The sequence below is a fragment of the Delphinus delphis genome, chromosome 13 (genome assembly GCF_949987515.2).
Source record: "Delphinus delphis chromosome 13, mDelDel1.2, whole genome shotgun sequence".
Taxonomy (NCBI): Eukaryota; Metazoa; Chordata; class Mammalia; order Artiodactyla; family Delphinidae; genus Delphinus; species Delphinus delphis.
Genome location: NC_082695.1, coordinates 35,096,887 through 35,120,847, shown reverse-complemented (window position 1 = coordinate 35,120,847; position 23,961 = coordinate 35,096,887).

Genomic DNA, 23,961 nt, shown 5'->3' with positions numbered 1-23,961 from the left:
AAATTGTAAAGACTAAGTTTATAAATAATGTTAATTAACTCTTTAATTCTATTGTAACTCCATGGACACTTTTGGTCTGAAGTGATAAAAGCTAAATCAATCTAATTTAAGTGAAAGAAAAAGGGAGAGTGGATTTATCAGCTAATAACCGCAAAGGACCGTAATAGATCCAACATTACCCACATTAGATCCAAGGCCCAAACAATGTCACCAAGACCTGCTTTCTCTCTCTGTCTCATACTCCCTTGCTCCCATTCTTAGCTCTGCTTCCCTCTAGATGTTGGTCTCCTTCTCTCTGTCAATAAGCATCCTCCAAGTGACAGGAGCCTCACTTCGCATCTTTGCAGAAACCTTACCCAAAAGGCAAAAGATGGTCTTTCCTGCTCCTCCAGAAGAAAAGTCCCAGAAATTGACTCTGATTGACCTGAATTGGATCACAAGCCCATGCTAAAAATCCCAAAATATTATCTATATACAAGTATATCACTTGACAACCAAACTGTGTTTTAAAACATTAACAGGGGGGCTTCCCTGGTGGCGCAGTGGTTGAGAGTCCGCCTGCCAATGCAGCGGACACGGGTTCATGCCCTGGTCCGGGAAGATCCCACATGCCACAGAGTGGCTGGGCCCGTGAGTCATGGCCACTGAGCCTGCGCGTTCGGAGCCTGTGCTCCACAACAGGAGAGGCCACTACAGTGAGAGGCCCGCGTACCGCAAAAAAAAAAAAAAAAAAAAAAAAAACAAAAAACATTAACAGGAATGGACATAGGAAAGAACTAGAGAGATTAAAAGACCAATCTGGAGAACTCTATGTTTGTCTGGAACAAAATACACGTTACAGGAGATATTGTAGTTGAATTACAGAAATAGTCAAAGGTCATATTAAGAACAGACTTTTATCTTAAAGGGATGAACTTGATTTTTATTCTGAGAGCTAAGAGGGCCACAAAAGGATTTCAGCAGAAGAATGAGATGATCAGATTTGTTTTAGGAAAATTACTTTGGCATGTGGGAATAGATGGAACAGAATGCATTTTAAAAACAGAAACCAGTTAGAAAGATATTGCAGCTATCCACATGAAAAGACACCTAAACTTATACTAAGGCAACAGTAAAACAAAAACAGGAAATGGACTCAAGAGATTTTAAGGAGGCGATATCAACATCAAACTAAACTGTATATGGAGTATTCAGAAAGGGAGAGGGTACAGAATGACTCAGTGATTTCTGGCTTGGGAAACTTGGAAGAAAGTGATGCTATTCACTAAGAGAATTCAGGAATAGAGGTAGATGTGGAAGGAGTAGATTATAAATTCAGTTTAACATATTAAATTAGAGTTATCTATAGGATCAAAATGGAGATCAATTCTATACTATAGAATAGAATATACTATAGTATAGAATTCTATACTATACTATACATTCAGCTGAAAGATCAACTTTAATTGTGAAGCCAATTGTGTTAGATAATTAGTGCATAACTACATTAAAGTCACTTCTTAGGACAAAGGCAGAACTAAGAGCAGTGAGCAGGATGGGGAGTCATCTATTTTTAATAAATATGGAGTTGAGGGGGGTTTAGTATGTAATTCCAACCAGAATGGTGTAAAAGGTATTCTACCTCATGGCATGAGCCCCAAAGGAGGTCCAGCGTGAGAGGAGAAACAAAGATTTTTGAAGTGGTTAGTGAGGGCAAATGGATGCTGACCCCGCCTCACTCCTTCCCAGATCTGTGGTTTGTAGCACTGAAGAGGAGTGTGGTCACTTGGCCAAGATGCTAAGGGAGTGGGAACTCTGGTGGAAAGCCAGGTGATCTAGTTTAGATTTCTTTCTTTTTGGCTCTCCAGTATCCAAACCAGGGCTTGGTCTTGGGAGGAAAAAAGAAAAGAAGCCAAAAAGGAGCAGTGTCTCCTTCCCCCGGCCCCTGAAAAGAGGGTTTGTGACCCAGGTTCCGCCAATTCCATGGCACACACTCCCCCTGGAGGCGGTCACGTAAGCGTGCAGCCAACCTGAGAAATTCTTCTCGGCACAGGTAGCAGTGGTTTTTGTTGGTGGTGGGGTTTTTTTGTTTTGTTTTAGGAAAGTCCTAACTTTTTTTTTAAGGTTATACTCCATTTATAGTTATTATAAAATATTGGTTATATTCCCCATGTTGTACAATACATCCTTGTAGCTTATTTTATATCTAATAGTTTGTACATCTTAATCCCCTACCCTATATTGCCCCTTCCCTCCTCCCCACTGGTAAACACTAATTTGTTCTCTAAATCTATGAGTATGCTTCTTTTTCATTATATTCACTAATTTGTTGTATTTTTCAGGTTCCACATATAAGTGATATCATCACAGTATTTGTCTTTCTCTGTCTGACTTATTTCACTTAGCATAATGCCCTCCAAGTCCATTCATTTTGATGCAAATGGAAAAATGCCTGAATAGTATTTTATCTTATTTTATTTATCTTATTTTATCTTATTTTATTAAATCTTTCTTTATCCATTCATCTGTTGATAGATACTTAGGTTGTTTCCATATCTTGGAAATTGTAAATAATGTTGCTATAAACATTGGGGTGCATGTGTCTTTCTGAATTAGTGTTTTTGTTTTTTTTCAGATATACACCCAAGAGTGGAATTGCTGAGTCATAGGGTAGTTCTATTTTTTGTTTTTTAAGAAAACTCCATACTGTTTTCCACAGCGGCTATACCAATTTACATTCTGCTCCATTGATCTATGTGTCTATTTTTGTGCCAGTACCATACTGTTTTGATGACTGTGGCTTTGTATATAGTCTGAAATCAGGGAGACACAGATAGCAGTTTAAATAACAAGTAGGATGTGAGGCATACTGTAAACATTAAGTATTCTAACATATGATATCTCCTAAGCATCAATAGGGTAGAAAAGGATTTCCAATACTCACTTCATGCCTAAAAGCACCATTTTCTATCATGTGAATGTATTCTGTTGTCTGCTCTAATTTGACAATTTGGGTGAGGGAGGTGGCAGGGAATGGAGAGGTATGACAATTTGAAAAACAACAGCTGGTATAACTGTAAACATAAAATGTCTTGGTATTTTTTTAACTCTAAAATATTAATTTCCACATATATTTTATTATTAGCTTCAGAGTATGGATGGCTGAGAGTCCAGTGGTAACAGTGATGGAGGTTGTGACCCAGTGGCAGCCCCCTAAACAAACTGACCCAGTTCCTGTGATTCCAGCTGTAGCTGCCCAGTTTCCCTTGGCTCCTGCCTGTTACCTGAAAACTGGGTTTGCCTCTTGGTGGGTGTAGAGCCAAAAGACACAACCAAGACAAAGAGTGGGAGAAGGAAGGATTTATCACTTGCAGCAAGTAAGGAGAACATCAGGGATATTTCCCAAAGTAGTGTCTCCCCAAACAGCAAAACTGGGGAAATTTTAAGCTAAGGGTACATGCATATCCACGAATGGGCTTGAGCAGAGTAGAATTCAGCATAGTATTGGGGCAAAGGTTGACAGAGTCCAGGCTCTAGTTGACTGAAGTCATGAGGGTCAGCAAAGGTCAACATCATCATTCCTTAGGTTCCAATTAGTCTGGTGGTTGAGTGCAAGAGGAGGTTTAGATCTTACAAAAAAAAGCTCAAGAATATGCTTCAGGCTAATCTTTACCTTTTAAACAGGACTGGAAGTCTTTACAACTGATTTATTGTCTCCAATATGGTTAAGTTATTTCCCTGGCCTGTTGTTCTTACATTGATTTGTTCCCTTAAAATCATTAACTGCTGAGACTTATTCTTCTGCAAGGGCAAGCACTACGGCCAGGCTTAGATCACAAAATGGCTTAGGCCTAAAATGGCTTTTCTTGTCAAGAAAGTTATGTCTGGTTCATTTCCTCCAGGGACCCACCACCCTATCTGCATACATGCCCATTTTCTGAGACTGGTTCTCAATCCTTCCCATTACTGGATATCTTTGTAATGAATTCCTTTTCTTCTTAAGTTAACCGAAGTTGGTTTCTGTTGTTTGCAACCAAGCAACTCTAATGGTAAGGGTAACAAGCACTTTCAGAGGCAGAATGAAGGCTGTACTATGCTAAAGTCCCTGGCTCTCTTAAGACCCCTAGATTGTAATATTAGAAGTGTCACAGAGTTTCTAGACATAAAAGCAAAAGTTCAAAGGAGAAAAGTGATGTAACAAAATGAAAATTAAAATATTTCTATGTCAGAATATACCATAGCTAAAATTAAAAGGCAAACTAAAAGAGTACATAAGAAAATGTCAAGGTGTCCTGGGCTTTCCAAAATTAGGAATATCTCCCTTCTCTGGTCAAGACCGTGTGTTGGTTGTTTTGCTCCCCATAAGAAAGAAATTATATGAGACAAAACTTGGCAAAAGATTTTAGTCTCTATTTCTTATTAAATGCAGGGTCTTGTAGTACTTCAGCCTGCACAGTTCCTACCCTCTGCCTGAAGGTAAGATTCCACAACCAGGTAGACATTCCTGGGCTTTAGAGATGGTGAAACTCCCTTGGCAATGAGCTTCTTGGTCGAGTGACAGAGGGATGGTCCTTGACCTTGACAGTTAAGCTTCCATGGGTGTGTCTACAGTCTTATCAAGGCAGGGCAGAGGATGGAGGGAGAAGTAGGGAGAGGATAATGCTCCCATCCCATTAATTGTTTCACTCAGGCAAGAAGTTACAATTCCAACTGCATATCTACTTATAATTTTCCTTCACCTTACATGGGCTACCGAAAGAAACATACATAAGGCAAACAACCATGATTGCTAACTGAAGGGTTTTTAGCAGATGAGTAGAACTTCCATGTTTTCTTGTGATGATTACATAGCCCATCTCTGGGAAGGGCACAAAGACAAGGGTCACCTCACCTACACAAAGAAGGCATGGTCACACTCTAGTCTCCCATCTGCTTCCCATGAGAAGGAAAAATTATTTCACAGGCATCAGATCTCATGGAGGAAACTGTCCTGAGGTTCTTCCAACCCATATAAAATCACTTTGTCTCTACACCTTGGACTCTCACATCTTGGATTCAGCTTCACTCCCACAGCAGTAAAATTACATCTGACTTATTATGATAATTAATACGTTGAACTTCAACAAACTCAGTTTTGAAACTATGGAATCCTTTTCCATGATAGGCAGCCCTGTTAACCTGGATGATCCAGCATGTAGAAGGTCCAAATGGCAAGTGGAAAAGCTGGCAAAGAGAGCAGTGAAGGGATAGCTTGAGAGGAAAGAGTTGCAGCACAGAGCCAGGCTGGAATAACCACACTGGAAAGGGCACAGGCCTAAAGGGGTTGACATTTCAGGGACATCAAAGGTGACAGAGCTGAGAGGCAAAGTGAGATTAACTAGTCATTGTTCTGACTGGGATGCATCACAAGTTACTGTGCTGAGACAGAAGAGTATATTGTGTGTTGCCTTTACTAAAGGCAGAAATCTCTAACCTACAGAGGATTGATCTGATCTGGACTCTGAATTGAACACTGGTTTTAAAAAAATTTTTTTTTATGTTTTAGCAAATTATAGCTGCTAGTAGACTGAGTTGCCCGGTGAGGGTGAGGCCCATATCACAGTGGAAGTAACCAGAATTCTGGTGACCTTTTAGGGAAGCAGAGTAAAATGACATCAAGGCGATGCTCTGTCCTCATACTCAAACTCACAGGACTCCTGTTCTACTTTTATCTTTACACATAATTTTTCAATCAATTTGCTTCTATTCTGTACTCTATAAATCTGGCACTTATAAACTGTAAGCCCAGGAGGCCAAGGACTGGGTCTGCTTGTTCCATACCATAACCCCAGCACGGTCCCTGATAGGTAGGTATATAATAAATATTTGAACTAATAAATTAATTACACTGTTGACCCAAGTGCCAAGCACTCTATCATCATATCTCCCACTTTTTCAAAATGTACTGAAAAAAGTCAAGAGAAAACATCTAAAACAGTCTCATGTCATTTTTTAGGTCCTTTTTCTTGGGTATGAGCAAAACTATTTTGTCACAGATTAAGGACTTAAAGCAAATTCTAACAATCGAAATTACAAGTAGGATACTTAGAATATTATAAAAATAAAGTATATCAATACATGAAATCTTCTAGGTTTCACTGAGGTGGGCACAAGTTCCGGATATTCATTTCCCTATGGACACTTCACCTCCATCAGGTGAATGCATACTCTGCTATATTTAGATAGGGGGTAGTAGTGGGAAGTGGGTGGTACATGACTATCAGAACAGCAGCAGTTGTATAATTTTACACAGAAATGTCTTGACATTTATAGAAGAAAGTTTTCTAAAATATTAAGTTCCACAGATATTTCAGCAATAAACTATGAAACATTAAAAAAATGACATGAAAAATTTGAATGGTGACATAAGAAATTCAGTAAAATCGGAAAGTATATTTTGCATAATAACAATTCTTAACAATATATGTCTTTTAGCAAATGTTTATGAATATCTTAGAGAAATGGGGTACAGATTTGTAGCCCTTAAATATTTCAGAAAATAATTACTTCTAAGTACAAAACAAATTGACTAATACTCCCCTACTATTGTAAGTTACTTACTTTAGCAACTTTAAATTGTTTGTAAACTATACATTTACAATTGAGCTAATATTATAGAACAGCTTGTGGAGTTATTCAAATCATTAACTTTCCCCAGTTAGTAAATATGTAAGAAAGCTATTTTACTTGGAAAGGATTTTCTCCCATGAAGAAAGTAAGAGCATCCACTCTTACAGTAATCTGCCCATCCTTAGGTCTTCCAATCTTTCTGTCCCACTGAAATGTCTTTTCTCAGGAAAGCCATGAAGGTTATTGAAAAATTATATCTTCCTTAATATTTCTGCAGTTCTGAATCCTCTGCTAATCCCCTCCTTCCGGAAAACTTTCTCTCTTTCATTTGGGGAGAAAGGAGAACTGGGTTTGAGACCTAACTCTGTCTGTAGGTATAACAAGTCACTTAACCTTTCTGTGCCGCATAAATAAAAGAGGAATACCAATAGCCTATAGGATTGTTGTGAGGAAAAATAAGACCCTGTAGGTAGCAGTCCTTGGTAAACTGTGAAGTTATAGAGACACATTAATGTATTATATTTAGCAAGTAAAATTTCTGCTCACTCTGTCAAAGCTCTCTCTTCCCTCCATTCACCTTCAACTTTAATGCCAACATCTCCAATCCAGCATTAAACATATACTTATTGAGTTCCTACCATATAATAAAGCACTGTGAGAAGAACTAAAGAGCCATAAAGGAATAGTCAAGAGGAAGGAGAAAATCGTATGGGCTCAGCTGTCCCATTGTATTTAATAGAATAGAACAACCTTGAGACATGTTGTATACAAGCAATAATCAAAATGCTTGACATTTTTTTAACCTAAGCTTTTTTTCTCGTTTTCCTTTCTTTACATTCGTTCACTTGCTAAATTTCAAGAACGCCAAGAAAGGAAAAATATATTTTTTTAATTAAAAGCTTTCACAGCTGAACTTACTATAGAACACTGTACCCTTGGAAACAATGAACCATCCTTCCCATCAATACATTTAAAATCATAGCGTGATGTGATAACAAAAATACTATATTTCTTAGTCTTAACAAATGGAAAGGTTGACAAAATCTCTCAAGTTCCTGATTCCTCCACTGACTGCCTAACCTCATCAGAGATCCTTGGGAGCATGTTCCTGGTCCTAAGCCCCTGAGGCCTCTCCTACCCAGGTGAGCCTAGACGGACCATGAGTAATGCAAAGACTCCTTCCAAGGCTAGAATTGTACTCTCCACTCATCCTCTGTACTTTACCCTAGTGCCTGCTAAGCTTTCAAAGGATGAAAGTGAAAGGGGAGGTAGACCTGGGCCCTTCTTACCATCATATTGGAGAGAAAAGAAGGGCAATGAAAAGGAAGGGAAGGAAAAGGGAGAGGAAGAGATACAAAATAGATGCCCACTCCCCCCAAAAATCATGCAGAAAAAAGCACTTTTAACCTCCTTATACTTCCCTCTGAAACTTTCCCCTTTATGCCAATTTCCACCCCACAGTCTAGCTGTATGCACCTGAGGACTCCATTAAATATCTCAGTTACTTTTCCCTAGAAGGCAGGGATGAGCAAGTGTGGTTCCTTGAGCCCACACAGAGTAAAGAGTAAGTCTCTACATCATCAATTTAACCATTTCAATCATGTTTTCTTTTATGAAACTCAGTCCTGAATTTGTCAAAATGATAAAAAACCATTCCCAATGGAGGAAATTTAAGTGGTTTTTTTTTAATTTGCTTGCATATTTTATTTGGACCTGTCCATATCTGCTATGTCTATTAAGCTCTTATTTTTAGCTTCATTTTTGGTGAGCTAAGAGAACACAAACCTCTCCTCATCGAATGGCCTGAGTACCTCTCAAACTCAACTTTAATGAGCTGAATTGGGTCAAAATACATGTAAAGATTGGCCTTTGGAGAATAACCGTTACCAAGATGATATCAATAGAGAGAAAACGCCACATGTAATCCTACTGAAACCATACTTTATCAGAGCTAAAAGGAACCCTGGATTTCATCGACTCTAGTGCTTTGTGAAATGGGTTCTGTACTGTAGTGGAGGAGCCTGGGAATTACTGAGAGATAAAGGGATAGCTTAATGCACAGGACTCTGCTGCCCCTTCTCATCCCACCCCTAACTTTCACCTCTATCTTTCTTTTGAGAAAGATATGTTTCCATTGTTAAATATAAATTTGAAAAACAAAAGACCCCTCATTTTATGAGTAAGTAACAGTCCAGGGAGATAATTTGTCCAAGCTGCTTAATGGCATAGCCAGTTCAGAACACAGGTCTTCCCATTCCACGATACTATACTGCCTCCTCTCCAAAAACAACTTAACAGAATCCACTACACAGAGACAGAGAGAAGCTGTGCGCACTTAACATATTTTTTTGGTAACTCAAATTCCTTTTTTTGTTGTTGTTTACAAAATACTACTTATGAAAAAAATCAATTTGAGAGTCTGAGTTGATAAAGTTACCATTAGTCACATGTGGCTATTTAAATTTAAATTAATTAAAATGAAATAAAATGAAAATTCCAGTTCCTCAGTCCACTAGCCATATTTCAAGCACTCGAGGGCTCCACATGACTACTCTGTTGACAGCACAGATATAGAACAGTTCCAGTGCCACTGCTACAGAAAGTTCTATTGGAAAGGAATGGTGTCGACAATATCTCAGCATGCCTAAACAAAACAGCACTTGATTCGTGTGCCACAAATGCCACCAAGAGACGTTAATCACCTCAATTCAGTATTATAATCCCTTTCAAAGAAGAATAGGGCAAGATGCACATTTCACTCCCCACTTTCTTCCATTTAGCTAAGAGTTCAATTGTACGTCATACATAAACGTTGGAATTTATCCTGTCACAATGGAAAACAGAGTCAGTCATGTTCAAGGAGAAAGTTTATATATGGGAAAAATGATTGTTCAACTCATTGCTAATATCTTTCCTAAATATAATTTTCATATGAAGCAAATAAAAAATGGAAATAACATTGTCAAGGTTTTTTTTAATAGGGTTAGGTGAGGAATCTAGGAACTCTATGTTGATACTTTATTATTAAGCATTCTCCACAAAATCAATCCACAAATTAGAGTTGGTTTTTTATAATTTAAGAGGAAATTCCTAGAGTATGATTTATTTGAAGGTTACATACCTTTTTGACAATACTACAAAGGACCATAAAACATTTGAGAAAATAATATTACCATTGTAAAGCAATTATACTCCAATAAAGATGTAAAAAATAATAATAATATTACCATTAAAAAGACTTCAGTTTGGGCTTCTCTGGTGGCGCAGTGGTTGAGAGTCCTCCTGCCGATGCAGGGGACACAGGTTCGTGCCCCGGTCCGGGAAGATCCCACATGCCGCGGAGCGGCTAGGCCTGTGAGCCATGGCCGCTGAGCCTGCGCGTCCAGAGCCTGTGCTCCGCAACGGGAGAGGCCACAGCAGTGAGAGGCCCGCGTACCGCAAAAAAAAAAAAAAAAAAAAAAAAGGTTTCACTTTAATGTTGGGCCTGGTCCCAAGATAAGTCAAATTGCTTCAGAAATTCTTTGGGAGCATAGTAAAAGATAAATTAGTTCTTTTAGAATCAAGAGCATCTTAAAATGAAAAAGAAGGGCTCTAAGATAAAAATGATATTAAAGACAGAAAGAAGGGTACCTGGGAATTTTACAGCAAGTCCTCATTTCCTGACATTACTAAGTATTACTTAAAGGTAAACATAAAGCTTAGCACCTTTGCTTTTCTTGCTGGAACTCTTAACAAATATCACAGTTACCTTTCTTACTAAACAAGGAAATAGCCATTATTTAATACTTTTTTTTAAAACACAGTCAGGGGCTTCCCTGGTGGCACAGTGGTTAAGAATCTGCCTGCCAATGCAGGGGACACAGGTTGGATCCCCGGTCCGGGAAGATCTCACATGCCATGCCGCGGAGCAACTAAGCCCATGCACCACAACTACTGAGCCTGCGCTCTAGAGCCCATGCTTTGCAACAAGTGAAGCCACGACAATGAGAAGCCCGTGCACTGCAACGAAGAGTAGCCCCCGCTTGCCTCAACTAGAGAAAGCCCATACGCAGCAACAAAGACCCAACACAGCCAAAATTAAAAACAAACAAATAAATAAATTTATTTTAAAAAAAACAGTCAGAATTATGATCTGGTATTACAATATGGAAGTGCCCATTCTAGGTAATGTTCTTATTAAAGTATGTAGGGCAGACTTCCTATGCACCTTAGTGGTTATAAGATTATATATATAACCATAAAGACTCCATCAAAAAAAACTGTTAGAACTAATAAACAAATTCGGTAGAGTTGCAGGATACACAATCAACACATAAAGATCATTTGCATTTTTATACAATAATAACAAACTATTGGAAAGAAAAATTAAGAAAACAGTCCCATTTATAATAGCATCAAGAAGAATAAAATACTTAGGAATAAATTTCACTAAGAAGGTAAAAATTTTGTCTGCTGAAAACTATAAGATATTGATGGAAGAAATTGCAGAATACACAAATGTAAAGATATCCCATGCTAATGGATTAGAAGAATTAATACTGTTAAATAGCCCATATTATCTAAAGCAATCTACAGATTCACTGAAATCCCTATCAAAATTCCAATGGCTTTTTTCACAGAAATAGAAGTACAATCTTAAAATGTATATGGAACCACAAAAGACTCTGAATAGCCAAAGTAATCTTGAGAAGGAAGAACAAAGCTGATTTCCTGATTTCAAAGTATATTATTTCAAAGCTAGAGTAATCAAAAGAGTATGGTACTGGCACAAAAACAGACACATAAATAAACAGAACAGAATAGAGAGCCCAGAAATAAACTCATACATACACGGTTAATTAATTTATGACAAAAAAACGAAGAATATACAATGGGAAAATACAGTCTCTTTAATAAATGTTGTTGGGAAAACTAGAAAGCTGCATGCAAAAGAATGAAACTGGACCCCTATCTTACACCATACACAAAAATCAACTCAAAATGGATCAAAGACTTGAATGTAAGACCTAAAACAATAAAACTCCTAGAAGAAAACAGAGGGGGTAACCTCTTTGACAATGGTCTTGGCAATGATTTTTTTTAACTTGACACCAAAAGCAAAGGCAACAAAAGCAAAAATAAACAGAGGGACTACAGTAAACTAAAGAACTTCTGCACAGCAAAGGAAACCATCAACAAAACGAAAAGGCTAGTGAAGTCAGTCAGAAAAAGAAAAACAAATATCGTATATTAACGCATATATATGGACTCTAGAAAAACAGTACTGATGAACCTACCTGCAAGGCAGGAAAACAGACGCAGACGTAGAGAATGGACTTGTGGACATAGGGAGAAGGGGAGGGTGGGAAGAATTGAGAGAGTAGCATTGACATATATACACTACCATGTGTAAAACAGATAGCTAGTGGGAAGCTGCTGTATAGCACAGGGAGCTCAGCTCGTGCTCTGTGATGACCTAGAGGGGTGTATTGGTGGGTGCCAGGGGGGCAGTGGGAAGGACGCTCAAGAGGGAGGGGAAATATGTATACATATAGCTGATTCACCTTGCATTGTTCTAACACAATATTGCAAAGCAATTATACTCCAATTTAAAAAATAAACTTAAAATAAAATAAAATATCCATCTAATATCAAAAAAAAGAAAAAGAAAAGTTCTATGGAATGGGAGAAAATACTTGCAAACCACATGTCTAATAAGGGTTTAATAACCAAAATATACAAGGAACTCATACAATTCAAGAGCCGAAAAGCAACCAAATTTAAAAACAGGCAAAGAACCTGAATTGACCTTCTTCCAAAGAAAACCTACAAATGGGCATAGGTATATGAAAAGATGCTCAACATCACTAATCATCAGGGAAATGCAAATCAAAACCACAATGAGAGAACCCCCTGGCAGTCCAGTGATTAGGATTCTGGGTTTTCACTGTCAGGAGCCCAGGTTCGATCCCTGGTTGGGGAACTAAGATCCTGTAAGCCACGTGGCGCAGCCAAAAAAAAAAAAGCCCACAGCGAGGTATCACCTCACACCCGTTAGGATGCTTATTACCAAAAAGCTAAAAGATAACAAATGCTGGCAAGGATGTGGATAAGAAGGAACCCTTGTGCACTGTTGGTGGGAATGTAAACTGGTACAACCACTATGGACAACAGCATGGAGTTTCCTCTAGAAATTAAAACTAGAACTACCATATGATCCAGCAACCCCACTCTAGGTATATATACAAAGGAAGTGAAATCACTATCTTGAAAAGACATCTGTATTCCCATGTTCATTGTAGCATTATTCACAATGGCCAAGGTACAGAAGCAACCTAAATGTCCACTGACGAATGAATGGATAAATAAAATGTTATATATATAACATATGTAATATATATATCAGAGAAAGACAAACACTGCATGGTATCACGTATATGTAGAACCTTTAAAAAAAAAAAGTCAACTTATAGAAACAAAACAGAACAGTGATGGCCAGGGTCTGGGGATTAAGGGGGGTGAGGAAAATAGGGAAAGTCTGGTAAAGGATACAAATTTTCAGCTATAAAATAAATAAGGTCTTACTAGAGCATGGACTTGAGGATATGGGGAGGGGGAAGGGTAAGCTGTGACAAAGCGAGAGAGAGGCATGGACATATATACACTACCAAAAGTAAGGTAGATAGCTAGTGGGAAGCAGTCGCATAGCACAGGGAGATCAGCTCGGTGCTTTGTGACTGCCTGGAGGGGTGGGATAGGGAGGGTGGGAGGGAGGGAGATGCAAGAGGGAAGAGATATGGGAACCTATGTATATATATAACTGATTCATGTTGTTGTAAAGCAGAAACTAACACACCATTGTAAAGCAATTATACTCCAATAAAGATGTTAAATAAATAAATAAGGTCTAAGGATCTAATGTATAAATGGTGACTGTAGTTGATAATACTGTATTGTATAACTGAAATTTGCCTTTAATGTTTCCATCAACCTAAGGCACTCAAAAAAAAAAAGCCATTCAGATTATATAGCAAATAAGGAAGAATAATAAGCAACTATCAATACAAAATGCAACAGCTCAATTACAGAGAATGAGAAAATGAATAAAGGTTGAAAATTACTTACAGATGTCATAGAGATAAGATAAAACTTTATAATGAAAGCTACATTTTGGAAATTTCATGTAATGCAGTTAGAGGTATATTCTGGATATTCAGAGTTATCATTTTATTGATCCTTAAATAATGTTTTTTACTGTAGCTTAAAAGAAAACTAACTGAATTATTTTATCCACCTGTCTCTTTCATCAGGACAGATGATACTTCCAGCTCTCATTGGTCTCAAGAAATTTACCATATTTCTCAACATTCTAAGTTTATGGTATCTGTAGGTTGGCATTTCAACAACAGCATATACCATCTCACTCTAGAGACCAGAAAAAATGGGTACATGCTGATTAATTTCCATATTTGAACCAGAAAGAAGAAACCTTTGTGCTAAAAGCAGCATATTCTGGCATTACTTAGAGCAACTGGCATAACGCCTGGTGGGAATGCCTGTGCACAGTGGACATTAAAGGGTTTATAATCTTGCCTAATTGGCCTTGAGTCCTAGTTCTGCCATTTACTAGCTGTGAGACCTTGGATCTCCCTTTCATCATCTGTAAAACAGCAATAACAATTGCTTCCTTTCAGGATTGTTGTGAGACCTAGAAATACTTATGTAGGTAGTGTATCTCTTATTTTTAAACTAGATTTTTTTTTTTTTTTTTTTTTTTTTTTTTTTTTGCGGTACGCAGGCCTCTCGCTGCTGTGGCCTCTCCCGTTGCGGAGCACAGGCTCCGGAGGCGCAGGCTCAGCGGCCATGCATGGCTCACGGACCCAGACGCTCCGCGGCATGTGGGATCTTCCCGGACTAGGCACGAACCGGTGTCCCCTGCATCGGCAGGCGGACTCTCAACCACTGCGCCACCAGGGAAGCCCTAAACTAGCTTCTTTATCAACATAAAATATTCTCACGGCAGGAAGACAGTTGAACAGTACTTAGCAGGACAAAATGGCATTCATACTTGTTCATGTTGAAATAGGTTACTTCTGTTTTAGGCTAAGATAATCTCAGTTGTGTCGTTTCAAAGCAAATTCGTCCCTAAAATGTTTAGTGCATCTCCTTTCACTTCTACCATTAGATGCCCCCTTCCTTTCAAGAGAAGTTTGATGATGTAGCTGAAAGTGAAGTAATCAAAGGATTGAAAGTCTGTAATTCAGGCTTCATTACTTGTTAGCTCCATAAGCTATGGTCAATGACTTAACTTCTCCAAATTCTAATCTTCTCAACTACATAGTCCACATAATAACCCCTAAGCTGGTCTATCTCAAGGAAATACAAGGGAAAAATGCACAATTTATGGAATGGTTCTTTTTAATCAATAAAAGCATCAACTTTTCCATATCTGGAAAATATTTAGTGAATACATTGAGAAAATACTCAGACTATTTAGTGAAACACTTACATTGACCAATTCACTCTTATGAAGATAATAATAGCAGTGGTACATTGCCTTTCTCGCAAAGTAAATTTAGCAATGCAATTTTTAGTAATGGCAAGAGTATCTCACTTGAAATTAAGAGATTTGTGTTAATTTCCATTAATCATTTAATATGCAATCGTGCTTTATTCACTTTAATGTACAAATAACGTACAATAAAATATATTCATTTATTTGTTCAACAAATATTTATTGAAGACCTACTAGGTGACACCACTGTTCTAGGCACTGAGGATACAACAAAAAACAAATTATTGTTTAAGTAGACAGTATATCTTCACATACATAGTCTCATTTTGATACTCAAAACCACTACATGAGGTGAGCTGGTGAGGCCAGAGATGTCAGTAGATTTTACCAGGATCAATAACAAGTTGTGTCAGCTTCAGTCCAGTTCTTCTGATTCTTAATACAGTTCTTCCTATATTCTCTGTGAAAATGTAAGTGCTGATTCTTTCAAGTATAGCACTCTAGGGACTTCCCTGGCAGTCCAGTGGTTGAGATGCCACACTCCCAATGCAGGGAGCACAGATTTGATCCCTGGTCGGGGAACTGGGATCCCACATGCCACGCCGCCAAAAATAATAATGATAATAAATAAATAGAAAAAAAAATTTTTAAGTTAGTTAAAAAAAAAGTATAGCACTCTACTGGACAAGATTATACTACCCCCAGATGACCTAAACCCAGCTAGAAGAAATACTCATTCCTGTAAGTCCTGGGAACGACAATGGTTTTTTTGTAATGAAATAGTAAGACATTTAAATTAAAAGCTGCTTCCAGTTACTTCCCATTTTTCTGCTCATTCTATATAACAAAATTCCTTAACAGAATGATTTATATTAATTCTCACCATCTTCCTCCCCTCTGTTATCTCTTTAATTCACTCCAGTTAGACATTTATACTGCTACTCCATTAAAATCACCTGTGTTAAAATGACCAATCTGGTGCGCATTCATTTTATTCCAAACATATGCATCATTGATGCAGTTGATTAACCAACTGCTTGTTTAAGCATTTTCTTTACTTGGTTTCAGAAATTTCAGTCTTGTTACCTTCCTTTCCCAGATCCCCTTCCTTTGCCATCTTCCCATCTTTTCCCATTTTCCCTTTCCATTTTCCTTTCCTGGGGTAGAAGAATTAATGGCAGGCAGAAGTATGGAGGTGAGATGAGGACATGTGAGGCACCTTGGCAGCACGCCTAATGGTGTCCAGGATGTGGGATGTGAAGGAGTGAGTGAGGCAGCCACATGGAAGCATAATTTCAGCTTTCTCAACCATGCCCAAGAATGCAGGGGCGCTGCAGAAGGTGGGGGAAGGGCCCCACCTGCACAAAGAAATATTGGCAAGTGTCTCCAGATTGATTAATAGCTTCAACTTATCTCCAACCAAAACCCAGTAGGTATTTTTCTAGAAACTATTATCCTGATTCTAAAATTTATACAGTAATTCAAAGTACCTAGAGTAGCCAAAACAACATTATGCTACGTGAAATAAGCCAGACAGAAAGATAAATACTGTATGATCTTACTTATATGTGAAATCTAAAATAATCAAACTCATAGAAGCAGAGAGTACACTGGCAATTACCAGAAAAGGGAGGGGGAAATGGGAAGGTGATGGTCAAAGGGCACAAAATTTCAGTTGTGCAAGATAAGTAAGTTCTTGAGATTTGCTATACAGCATAGTGCCTAGAGCTAACAATACTGTATTGTATACTAAAAATCTGCTAAGTAGGTAGATCTTAGGTGTTCTTAATACACACACAAAGGCACACACAAAATAATAACAATAATAGAAGTGGGAGAAAATTTTGGGAAGGTGATGGACATGTTTATGGTCTTGATAGTAGTGATGGTATTATGGGTATATGCTTATCCCCAAACGCATCAAGTTGTATTCATTAAATATGTACAGCTTTGTACATGTCATTCATACCTCAATGAAGTGGTTTAAAAATAGAAAGAAGAAAGAAAGAAAGAAAGAGAGAGAGAGAGAGGGAGGGAGGGAGGGAGAGAGGAAAGATTGATTGACTTTGGAGTGAAACAGACTGGGATTCAGGTCCCAGTTTTGCCACTTACTAGCCATGTGACCTTGGCCAAATCATTTAAACTCTCTGAATCTCACTTTGTTCATGTGTAAAATGAGGACACCACAGAAGGAATAATATGATGTCTGAGATGTTCTTTTTAACAATCCAGGTAGGAGTGGGCAGGGGTATGAATTAATCAAAACTGGCCATAGGTTGATAATTACTGAAGTTGGATGATGGATACACAAAGTTTCATTATATCATTGTCTCTATTTTGCATGTATTTGAAATTTCTATAATACAAACCTTAGAAAAATTAATTTTAAAATATGAATGCCTCATCAGAAAAATGGATAATCAGAAGGAACTACTGATGATCCATGAAAGAAATATAAATGGCCAAACATTCTTAACTGTTTGATTTCACTAATTTTTAAATGGAAATTTACATACAAAGATAATATCTCTTAAGTGATGACCAAAAGTAAGAAAGAAGAATAAAGGTTGTGAACTGATCTTACTTGATTTCAAGCCTACAGTAATCATGATAGTGTGGAACTGACATAAATGAAGACATAATTCAATGGAACAAAACTGAGAATCCAGAAATAGACACATATATCTTTGTCAATTGTTTTCAGCAAAGATGCCAAGGCAACTCAATAGTGGAAAAGAAAGATTTATCAGCAATTAGTGCTGTAAATAACTGGTTATACATTTGGGAGAAAACGAACATTGACCTTTACCTCTATACAAAAACTCACACAGGAATGTTCATATAAACTTTATTTATAATAGCCCCAGACTAAAAACAACACAAATGTCCATCGACAGAAGAATTATAGTAGGAAAATTCTAAGAATGACCCCCAATAACCCACATCCTAATATACTCTCTTCTTCTCTGATTATGAGCTGAACCTATGAATATGATTATGTTACCTTATGTGGCAAAATGGAGATTATCCAGGTGAACCAATTAATCACAAAACCCTTCAAAAGCTGAGTGTTTTCTCTGGCTGATGGCAGAAGGTGAAGTCAGTGAGACTGGAAACACAGGAAGGATTTGACACACTGTTGCTGGCTCTGAAGATGGAGGGGGTACAGCCCCTAGGAGCTGAGAGCCACCTCTGCTATCAGCCAGGAAGGAAACAGAGACCTCAGTCCTACAACCACATGGAACTGAATTTTGTCAACAATCTGAATGAGCTTGGAAGCAGTCTATTCCCTAGAGCCCCCAGATAAGAGCCCAGATTGACCAACAATTCCTTGCTTTGGCCTCCTGAGACTCTATGCAAAGAATCCAGTTTAGCCTGCCTGGAATTCTTACCTACAGATTTGTGAAATTAATAATAATAATAATAAATAGTGTTGTTTTAAACTACTATATGGTAATTTGTTACATAACAATAGAAAACTGATACATATTTTGGTACCTGGAAGTGGGGTGTCATGATGATAAACACCTAAAATGTGACTTTGAAATTGGGCAATGGGCAGAGAGAGACTGGAAGATTTTGAGGAGCATGGTGGAAATCTTGAACAGACTGTTAGTAGAAATATGGACTTTAAAGATACTGCTGGTGAGGACCCAGAAAGAACTGAATGGAACTCAGAGGAACATGCATTTGGAAACTAGAAGAAAGGAAATCCTTGTCTTGTAGAGACAGAACACTTAGCAAAATTATATCCTGCAGTTATATAGGAGAAAGGAAAATTCAAAAGTGATGAACTTGAATACTTAGGAGATTCCAAGCCAAGGGTTGAAGGTGTTCCCTGTTTTCTTCTTGCTGCTTATAGTAAAATATAAGGGGAGATAAATTGAGGAAAGGACTGCTAAGGAATCAGGACTTGCTGATTTGGGAAATTCTCGACCTATCCAGATGGAAAGAGATGCTAAAAGTAAGAGATTGCTTCTGAAATCATGGCATTAAGAACAGGCTCAGGCTGGGCATGTAACCATATAACTCTTTGCTGAAACCCTCGAAAGATCAAAGGGTCAGAGTATTCAGCCACACAAAAGATCCTTCCAAGTGATTAAGCGTCTTCCTAACAGATTTTCTCTATCAAGAGGGCCTTGAGATAGTTTAAGAGCACTGCCCCTCAGCCAAAACACAGAGATCTTTAAAAGATTTGTGGATTTGGCTCTTGTCTGATGGGAGTGAATTCCAAACAAGATCCATAGCTTTTTGAGAATTTTATATCAGCAGCCATAATACCAGTGTGGACTGAACGTGAGAGAGTATAAAGTGAAAAAAAAAGGCTGTCAAGTCCCCCAAATTCTACTGACAGGAGGAGGCTGATAAAATAATTCAGCTGTAAACACATGCTACCTTTCATAGAAAAGGATGATTCAAACTATTAGGTATAAAATAAGCTACAAGGATCTATTGTACAACATGGGGAATACAGCCAATATTTTATAATAACTATAAATGTGGTATAACCTTTAAAAATTGTGAATCACTATGTTGTACACCTGTAACTTATGTAATATTACTGTACATCAACTATACTTCAACTTTTTTAAAAAAGAAAGAAAAGAATGAATCAAAAGATGAAAACAAAAGCCTAGAGAGCAGAATCAGAGGATGGAGCCAAGAACCCAAAGTGCAGAGCTCCGAACCACCCATTATTGCCAGGCCTTGAAGCTTTAATCAAAGAACTCTGCCTGGAGTTTACCTGGCTGGATTTTTTAACTGCTTTGGACAAGGAAAATTGTTATTTTTTTCCATCCTCCCCTATTTTTCAACTGGAATAGCTATAACTCTTATGCTATGCCCATCCAACTACTGTGGGAGTGTTGGAGGCAGCTGAAGGGAATTTTGCCCAGGAGCTGTACTTAATGGATTACACCAGAGCCTGTTCTAACCTGATTTAGATTTAGATGATGAGATTTGGGACTTTTAAGCCAGTAGAATTTATATGATGGAATGATACTATTTCGAACCTTAGGATAGGCTGAATGTATTTCACTTGTGGGACAGGCATGGATGGTTGTGGGCCAGAGGTTGGGTCATATTAGGCAAAATTCTAAGAATGACTCCCAGTGACTTGTATAACCTCCACTTTGAGTTTTGTGGGAACCTGTGACATGATGAACTATCACTCCCATGATTATGTTACACTATATGACAAAAGGGAGATTATCCAGGTGGGTCCAATCTAATCACAAAAGTCCTTTAAAAACAGAGAATTGTCTCTAGATGGCAGCACAAGGCAAAATCAGACAGAGCCAAAGGGTAAGAAGCACTCAATGTGCTACTGTGACCTTGAAGATGGAGGGAATCATGGGCAAGGACCAGAGAGCAGCCTCTAGCAGTTGATTTGACTCCTAGCCAACAGCCAGCAAAGAAACAGAACTGAATTCTGCTATCAAACTGAACGACCTTGAAAATGGATCCTTCCCGGGAGTTCCCTGGTGGTCTAGTGGTTAGGATTCAGTGCTTTCACTGCCATGGCCCAGGTTCAATCCCTGGTGGGGGAACTGAGATCTTGCAAACCACACGGAGTGGCCAAAAGTTAAAAAAAAAAAAAAAGAAAGAAAGAAAGAAAATGGATTTTCCCCTACAGCTTCCAGATAAGAGCTGAGCCCGGCCAACGCCTTGTTTTTGGCCTTCTGAGATCCTGAGCAGTGAACCCAGCTGAGACTGCTCAGACTTCTGAACTACAAAACTATAAGCTTATAATAGGTGTTGTTTCAAGCCATTATGATTGTGGTAATTTGTTATGGCAGCAATAGAAAACTAGTACATGAATAGGTAACACATGGTATGTCCATACAACTGAATACAACTCAGTAATAAAAAGGAATGAATTATCAATACACACAAAAAAATGGAAGAATCTCAAAATAATGACGCTGAGTGAAGGAAGCTAGGTAAAAATAAGTAAGAGTACCTGCTGTATGATTTCATCTATGTACAATTCTAGAAAATGCACACAACTCTATGATGCAGAAAACAGATCAGTGCTTGCCTGGGGATAGGATGGGGAAGGGTGGTTAAGGAAGGTGGATTATAAGGGGCCATGAGAAAATCTTAGGAGATGATGACTGTGTTTATTATCTTGTTTCTGATGGTGGATTCACAAGTGTACACATAAGTCAAAGCTCATAAAACTGTATGTTATAAAATGTGCAATTTATATCATTATACCTCAATACAGCTGTAAAAATGTTAAAAGTAAGCCTTCTAGACACTGTAGAAAAGATTCCCAAATAACATTTTCATTCAAAAGGTAGAAAATGCAGAGAAGCAGATTTTTTTAATCCTGTTAATTTAGCCTCCAGTTAAAAAATAAATTGTGTGCACTATCTTCTATATTTCTATAAAAAGAATTTTTAAAGCTTACAATCTACAAAGAACAAAATGCTTCCTTTGTAACTCTTCTGAACTTGCACATTTTAGCTGCCTACTGTCTAGTAACATCATTACAGCCACTACCTAGAGTTAGAAAATAAACCAAAATTTAACCAGCATGTGGTTCCTGCTCTCCATTTCTCACATTGCTCAGTGATCTCGAAGTGATGTGCTTCTCTAAACTTCTGCATCACTTTCCATCTGTTCCCCAGCTTAGTGTTTACTATATACTGTGGTTTATTAAGCTCTCATGGTTTCTTGCAGGAGTCTTGTCTATTCCATTGAATTCAAAGATACCTGAAGGCCAAGAGTCCATTCATTCATTCATTAAATATTGGCAGTTCTAGATATGCTGATAAGAGAAACATAAATTAAAAATTGTCCTGGGCTTCCCTGGTGGCGCAGTGGTTGAGAGTCCGCCTGCCGATACAGGGGACACGGGTTCGTGCCCCGGTCCGGGAAGATCCCACATGCCATGGAGCGGCTGGGCCCATGAGCCATGGCTGCTGAGCCTGCGCGTCCGGAGCCTGTGCTCCACAACGGGAGAGGCCACAACAGTAAGAGGCCTGCGTACCGAAAAAAAAAAAAAAATTGTCCTACCTCCCATAATCTCCTGAGATGAAAAAATCTATTGTTTAAAAAAAAAAAAAAGGGAGCCACCTACAGAATAAACCACTTTCTGATTTCCTGATAAATGTGAGGAAAAACCTAGCTAGATAATCCATGTATGTGAAAAGTGGCTCTAAAAGAAAGAATAAAGGCTTTCCTTTAGGAGACAGAAAAAGGTGGATCACAAAATAAGAGGTGCTAAAAAAATAAATAAATAAAATAAGAGGTGCTGCCAGGAAGACTGTGAATAAAGAGAAATAAGCATATATATTGAATACCTTCTAGGTACCAGGCCCTACGCTAGGCACTTAACATACGTTATTTCACCTCATCCTCATAATAATCCTACAAGGTCCAAAGATTAGGCCTCTTAACCTCAAAAAAGGAAACAAAACAGGAAAACATAGTTTAAATAATTATTCAAATTCACTCAGAAGCCACATATTACGACTCAATATATAGATCCAGCTGATCCCAAAGCCTAGTTTTTTTCCTGACAGAGGAAGGTCCATGAGCAAAAGCAGAGTCCTAAATTCAGGTAAAAGCAAATATCCAGTTAGACTAACATTTAAGGCATATATGGGAATGTTGGGAGAAGCAGCTAAAAATCAAGCTAAGTACCATATGTTTTTCCTTAAAGATATTGACCAAAAATGATTTTAACACTGTAAATGACCATTCATTTGCCTTAGTCATCCAAAGTTATCCCATTGTCATGTCACAGTTATCTGATAATTAGTACAAAGTCTAATCAGAAAAAGTTGACGAAAAAAATTTTTCTCATGGTCTCCACTCCTAGAGATCAATTTGTTTTTATATAGTCCCAAGAATTTGGACTGATACTGAAAAAGTCCAACAAGTTCACTCAAGTTCACAGAAGCCCTAGAAAACCTAGGTTAACTCCTAGGAATATTTAGAGGAAAATATTTAATGTAATTATCATGGTATTCTGGTATTGACTTGCTTTCAAGCTGGAGCAGACTGGTCAATAGAGCCATGAATTTGGACTTCCCTGGTGGCACAGTGGCTAGGAATCTGCCTGCCAATGCAGGGGACACGGGTTCGAACCCTGGTCCAGGAAGATCCCACATGCCACAGAGCAACTAAGCCCGTGAGGCACAACTACTGAGCCTGCGCTCTAGAGCCCGCAAGCCACAACTACCTAGCCCGTGTGCCACAACGACTGAAGCCCACATGCCTAGAGCCTGTGCTCCGCAACAGAGAAGCCACAGCAATGAGAAGCCCGCGCACCGCAACGAAGAGCAGTCCCCGCTCGTGGCAACTAGAGAGAAAACCCGCGTGCAGAAACAAGACCCAACGCAGCCAAAAATCAATGAAGTTTTAAAAAATAGAGCCATGAATTTAATTAAGACCCTCAGTGGAGTTTTGGGTTGTCTATACCCTGATAGCAGATAATCATGGTGCATTAAATAATTTGCACCTGTACTTATGTTACTTAATCTAACAATTTGAACAACCACCTTCAAGTCCAAGTCTGTATCTTGCAGAAGGGCTTCCTTAAAAATGTTAAATTTAAAATGGCTAAGCTGATTGAGGTAAATACAATTGCATGGTAAATGTGCTCACAGCTTATGTCCAAGGGTTTAGCAGGCTATCTGATTCTGAGTGATTCTGAGTTGCACTCAGGATATCAGTTCAACTAATGTCACTAAAATCTCTAACAAAAAATACTGTGTTAATAATCCAAGACTGATGATATCACATACTGAGAAAGGTATGTTTGGATGACTACATATGAACCATTCTAAATTTGCTTCAGGCCAAACAGTGGATCCTCTGATTAGCAGCTGATGAGCCTATTAAGATCTCAGGTTCATTAGCAAACA